The sequence below is a fragment of the Astyanax mexicanus genome, chromosome 4 (assembly GCF_023375975.1).
Source record: "Astyanax mexicanus isolate ESR-SI-001 chromosome 4, AstMex3_surface, whole genome shotgun sequence".
In the NCBI taxonomy this organism is placed as follows: Eukaryota; Metazoa; Chordata; class Actinopteri; order Characiformes; family Acestrorhamphidae; genus Astyanax; species Astyanax mexicanus.
The window spans coordinates 31,785,751-31,792,440 of NC_064411.1; the positions used below are offsets into that span (position 1 = coordinate 31,785,751).

The 6,690-nt window shown below is 44.5% G+C and overlaps 1 non-coding gene across 1 annotated transcript; it reads right to left on the reverse strand.

Moving 5' to 3' along the window:
* Positions 1–4,725: 4,725 nt before the first annotated feature.
* On the reverse strand, positions 4,726–4,797 carry trnaq-cug (transfer RNA glutamine (anticodon CUG)). Its single transcript has one exon. It is a non-coding gene; the product is annotated as a tRNA-Gln (tRNA).
* Between the last annotated feature and the right edge of the window lie 1,893 nt (positions 4,798–6,690).

Here is a 6,690-nt window from a genome sequence, read left to right on the forward strand (position 1 = left end):
TTGCCCCTGCTGTTGTTAGGAGTTGTTAGGATTCTGGTAGAATTTGTTAGGACTTAATTAGAAGCTGTTAGGAGTTGTTAGGACTTTTGTTAGGAGTTGTTAGGACTTTGTTAGGAGTTGTTAGGACTTTGTTAGGAGTTGTTAGGACTTTGCTGGGTCTCGTTAGGACTTTGTTAGGTCTCGTTAGGACTTTGTTAGGTCTTTGTTAGGACTTTGTTAGGTCTTTGTTAGGACTTGTTAAAGCTGTCCGTTTACTGGAAGTACGGCCTTGAAAAGGGGCAAAAGGGCCAGCTTGAAGGGGGAAAGAAAAAAAAATGAGGAAAGAGGAAAGGGGGAAAGAGGGAAGAAGAGAAAGGAAAAAAGGGAAAATGATTGACATTAGGATAACGCTAATAATTGCTGTTTTTGAGTGATTTATTGTTTTGACCAACAAGATGTTCCAAAAAGTGGTCAAGGCGGCCCTCTCCTCTCCCCTGACACATATTTACACCTCTTTCTGCCTGTGCAGGGCCTCAGTAAAGGACAGCTCCCACTCTGCATCTTACCTTTTTTACCTGCTGCCCTCATGACCTTTTACTGGCTTTTTCCTCATTACTGGCTTTTTTCTATCCCACCACCATGTCTTTTAATGTACTAGCCCAACAGTATTTTTCCTCAATCAGCCAATTATGGATATAGGATACCTATACCTGCCTAATTTATACACTATTTATTGTGTATTAGTGTGTTGTTTGCTGTGTATTTGTATGCACACTCTTGCCAGGATTTGCACCTGAAATCTCCCAACCAATGGATTGACATGTTACCATTACACCATGAGAGTTGTGTTTTTGTTGTTTGTTTGTTTTTTTCCCAAGTTTTAATGCAAATAGTTGCAACAACATTTTTTTTCTTTGCAACAGCAAATTTTTCTTTTTTTTTTTTTTTCGTTGCAAATTTTCTAATGAGGATGCTGAGGGTGGTGAGTGGGTGGAGGACCAAACATGGGAGTGTGCCAGGGGAGCCTGACAGGTGAACCAGCCTTCAGTGTGAGCTGGAGCTGGGAAAAGGGGCAAAAGGGCCAGCTTGAAGGGGGAAAGAAAAAAAAATGAGGAAAGAGGAAAGGGGGAAAGAGGGAAGAAGAGAAAGGAAAAAAGGGAAAATGATTGACATTAGGATAACGCTAATAATTGCTGTTTTTGAGTGATTTATTGTTTTGACCAACAAGATGTTCCAAAAAGTGGTCAAGGCGGCCCTCTCCTCTCCCCTGACACATATTTACACCTCTTTCTGCCTGTGCAGGGCCTCAGTAAAGGACAGCTCCCACTCTGCATCTTACCTTTTTTACCTGCTGCCCTCATGACCTTTTACTGGCTTTTTCCTCATTACTGGCTTTTTTCTATCCCACCACCATGTCTTTTAATGTACTAGCCCAACAGTATTTTTCCTCAATCAGCCAATTATGGATATAGGATACCTATACCTGCCTAATTTATACACTATTTATTGTGTATTAGTGTGTTGTTTGCTGTGTATTTGTATGCACACTCTTGCCAGGATTTGCACCTGAAATCTCCCAACCAATGGATTGACATGTTACCATTACACCATGAGAGTTGTGTTTTTGTTGTTTGTTTGTTTTTTTCCCAAGTTTTAATGCAAATAGTTGCAACAACATTTTTTTTCTTTGCAACAGCAAATTTTTCTTTTTTTTTTTTTTTCGTTGCAAATTTTCTAATGAGGATGCTGAGGGTGGTGAGTGGGTGGAGGACCAAACATGGGAGTGTGCCAGGGGAGCCTGACAGGTGAACCAGCCTTCAGTGTGAGCTGGAGCTGGGGAAACTATCATACAGTATTTTACTATATTTTTCTCATTTTTTCTGGAATCATCGCCATGGCAACCGAACGCTGTTATTTGAAGCTCTCCGGCTGAAGTCTACACACCACAACCTAGGCAGCCTCAACATACCTTAGTGATCATATTCAAAAGCACAGTTTGAGTGTGTACAGAATGGCTATAAATAATTATGGGTATTAATATGAATACGTAGTAATACATGCTCAATTTAGACAAATGACGATATTACCAGCAACAAAAGAAACGTAACGTCAAACTTCACGAAACACATTCAATGTAGCCTATGCCAAAGCAGAAGTGTTTACAAACACACCACATAATTTTTCATAACTTTCACTTAGTGATTTAATTAATTTTAGTAAGTTTTACTTGTAAGAATGACTTGTAATGACAAGAGAAATTTGCCACAGATAAATAGACTGATAAACGGTATCACCTTGCAGGCAAAACACTCAATCTTGATTGGTTCCTTTGCCCCTGGGAGCGGCCACTGTTTCGAAGCATGTGATTGGTTCTTTTGCCCCTGCTGTTGTTAGGAGTTGTTAGGATTCTGGTAGAATTTGTTAGGACTTAATTAGAAGCTGTTAGGAGTTGTTAGGACTTTTGTTAGGAGTTGTTAGGACTTTGTTAGGAGTTGTTAGGACTTTGTTAGGAGTTGTTAGGACTTTGCTGGGTCTCGTTAGGACTTTGTTAGGTCTCGTTAGGACTTTGTTAGGTCTTTGTTAGGACTTTGTTAGGTCTTTGTTAGGACTTGTTAAAGCTGTCCGTTTACTGGAAGTACGGCCTTGAAAAGGGGCAAAAGGGCCAGCTTGAAGGGGGAAAGAAAAAAAATGAGGAAAGAGGAAAGGGGGAAAGAGGGAAGAAGAGAAAGGAAAAAAGGGAAAATGATTGACATTAGGATAACGCTAATAATTGCTGTTTTTGAGTGATTTATTGTTTTGACCAACAAGATGTTCCAAAAAGTGGTCAAGGCGGCCCTCTCCTCTCCCCTGACACATATTTACACCTCTTTCTGCCTGTGCAGGGCCTCAGTAAAGGACAGCTCCCACTCTGCATCTTACCTTTTTTACCTGCTGCCCTCATGACCTTTTACTGTCTTTTTTCCTCATTACTGGCTTTTTTCTATCCCACCACCATGTCTTTTAATGTACTAGCCCAACAGTATTTTTCCTCAATCAGCCAATTATGGATATAGGATACCTATACCTGCCTAATTTATACACTATTTATTGTGTATTAGTGTGTTGTTTGCTGTGTATTTGTATGCACACTCTTGCCAAGATTTGCACCTGAAATCTCCCAACCAATGGATTGACATGTTACCATTACACCATGAGAGTTGTGTTTTTGTTGTTTGTTTGTTTGTTTCCCAAGTTTTAATGCAAATAGTTGCAACAACATTTTTTTTCTTTGCAACAGCAAATTTTTCTTTTTTTTTTTTTTTCGTTGCAAATTTTCTAATGAGGATGCTGAGGGTGGTGAGTGGGTGGAGGACCAAACATGGGAGTGTGCCAGGGGTGCCTGACAGGTGAACCAGCCTTCAGTGTGAGCTGGAGCTGGGGAAACTATCATACAGTATTTTACTATATTTTTCTCTTTTTTTCTGGAATCATCGCCATGGCAACCGAACGCTGTTATTTGAAGCTCTCCGGCTGAAGTCTACACACCACAACCTAGGCAGCCTCAACATACCTTAGTGATCATATTCAAAAGCACAGTTTGAGTGTGTACAGAATGGCTATAAATAATTATGGGTATTAATATGAATACGTAGTAATACATGCTCAATTTAGACAAATGACGATATTACCAGCAACAAAAGAAACGTAACGTCAAACTTCACGAAACACATTCAATGTAGCCTATGCCAAAGCAGAAGTGTTTACAAACACACCACATAATTTTTCATAACTTTCACTTAGTGATTTAATTAATTTTAGTAAGTTTTACTTGTAAGAATGACTTGTAATGACAAGAGAAATTTGCCACAGATAAATAGACTGATAAACGGTATCACCTCGCAGGCAAAACACTCAATCTTGATTGGTTCCTTTGCCCCTGGGAGCAGCCACTGTTTCGAAGCATGTGATTGGTTCTTTTGCCCCTGCTGTTGTTAGGAGTTGTTAGGATTCTGGTAGAATTTGTTAGGACTTAATTAGAAGCTGTTAGGAGTTGTTAGGACTTTTGTTAGGAGTTGTTAGGACTTTTGTTAGGAGTTGTTAGGACTTTGTTAGGAGTTGTTAGGACTTGGTTAGGAGTTGTTAGGACTTTGCTGGGGCTCGTTAGGACTTTGTTAGGTCTTGTTAGGACTTTGTTAGGTCTTTGTTAGGTCTTTGTTAGGACTTGTTAAAGCTGTCCGTTTACTGGAAGGTACGGCCTTTGTTTTGCTTTGTTGGAATGCCTTTGCAACAAAGTTGTAGAAAAGAGCCGATCTTCCTCTCCTAAATATACAGAAAATAAGCTTGGTCCCTGCTCTCCTTCACTATTGCTAATTAGTATAGTCCTGATAGGTGTGGCCAAGGGAGCATAAGTAGGTTCCACCGAGACTCGTAGGATTCAAAGTCCAGAGTGCTAACCATTACACCATGGAACCAGATAGAAGATCCTAGTGGTCACACTCACAATGCTTTTTATTATTGCTCTCTGCCCTAATCATAATCATAATTAACCTATAGCCATGTGGATCTCCAATAGGAGGTATACTACTGCAACAAAATACAGTTTAGTAATAAACTAAATAAAGTAAAATTAAGCTAATTCAATTATGTTAACATAATACTATATGCTATATCTGCAGGAGGAATCGCCATTGATATGCTTCTCCGTAACATTATCTCAGATTGCTTTATCTGCAAGTCTTCGTAATGTGTGGCTTAAAAAGCCTAATTAGGTCCCACCGAGATTCGAACGCGGATCGCTGGAGTCAGAGTCCAGAGTGATAACCATTACACCATGGGACCGGAAAGGCCTTTAGAACAAAGTTGTAGAAAAGAGCTGATCTCCCTGTCCTAAATGAGGAGACCCTAGGAAGAATGAAATACAAACTGTGTCAACAATTGATATTTGATTAAAAAAGATTACAATACCTTGCTACACTGCATGCAATAAAAAGTTCAGTTAGCAGAGGATGGTTTCGATCCATCGACCTCTGGGTAATGGGCTCAGCACGCTTCCGCTGCGCCACTCTGCTGTTTTTTTACCCAGGTGGGACTCAAACCCACAATCCAGGGGGCTTAGGAGGACAGTGCCTTTATCCATTAAGCCACTGGGGCTAGTGTGTTTGCATGGCTGAAACTTTATCCAGAAAACAATTTTTTAGGAGTGCCTAGTAAGAATTTTAAGCCAAGCATGTGATAAATGAAATATTTAGTAGAGGATGGTTTCGATCCATCGACACCTGGGTAATGGGCTCAGCACGCTTCCGCTGCGCCACTTAGTGACCTTAGGGCTGTTTATGCTGTGTGAGCAGTTGGGTTTCGCTCTCCTAGCCTTGTTAAAGGCTATAAGTGAGTGGCAAGCCTGTTAATAAAGAGCTGTTGAGTACTTGCAATGAGTCTCACGAGTCCTCCTTCCTCTTCCACGCCACATTTGGTGTCAGAAGCGGCCCTGCTGGATGATATGGAGCTGCTGGCAGGGGAAATCGAACGGCTGAAGAGGATAACAGCGGACGAGGGGCAAGACTCACCAGCGGAGTGGACCCAGACCGGAGGGCGCCAGCAGGCTGTCCGAAGGTCGAGCCCGCGGAACGGATGGCGTGAGGACGGCGGCGCCGGCTCCCAGAGTGGACGGCGCGATGACGTCAGCGCCGGCTCGCGGAGCGGATGGCGTGGAGTCGGTGGCACCGGCTCCCAGAGTGGACGTTGCGCTTACGGCGAGCTTGACGGCTCATTCCCGCCTGTCATTCTATGACGGCAGCGCTGACTGGACGGCCTTCGAAGCCCAGCTGGAGATCGCGAAAATGGTTCGTAGCTTCGTGGGGCTCGCATCGTATTACTGGCCTGCCGCTCGGCCGTGCAGGAGACGACAGGATTCACGCCGGCCCTGCTTATGTTTGGTCGCGAGCTGAGGACGCCGGTGGCTCTGGCTTTCGGGGCGCCTCCTGATGGGGGCGAGCACGCTACGGACGTGCCCACTTTCGTTTCGCATCTTCTGTCCTCACTGGATTTAGCGCACGGGCTCGCGCGCTCGAACCAGTCTGCTGCCGGACGGAAGCAGAAACGCGCGTATGATACGCGCTGCTTCGGGGAGCCTTTATCTGTGGGGGCGAGGGTTTGGCTGTACAACCCGCAGCGTAAAAAGGGACTGTGCCCGAAGCTTCAGTCGGCATGGGTGGGTCCGTGCTTGGTGCTGTCCAGGCTTGGGGAGGTGGTGTACAGGATCCGGTGGGGCAGGCGCAGAATGATTGTGCACTGGGACAGGCTGGCCCCATATAGGCCGAAACTGCTGAACACTGGGGACGGCGGTGCAGAACCTGCCGGCCCTGCACCTGAGCCTGACCAGAACTCTAACTCTGTGGAACCACTGGCGGGTGGCGCTTTGCCCGGCCCCTCCAGGCTGCCGCGGGTGAGGAGGCCGCCCGCCCGTCTTCAGGACTTTGTGTGTGACTGATTGTAAAAAAAAAAAAAAAAAAAAATGTTTTGTTGTTCATGGGGTTATTGTTGGGTTTGTGGGGTCGCCGGGACGGCTGACCCTTAAGGGGGGGGCTATGTGGCGTCTGTGTGTGTGTGTGTGGCTGCTGTGTGCCTGTCTCTGTGTGCCCGCCTCTGTGTGCCTGTCTCTGTGTGCCCGCCTCTGTGTGCCTGTGTGTGAGTGGATGTCAGGTGTGGGGCCTCCCTTTTAGGTGGGGTTATGCA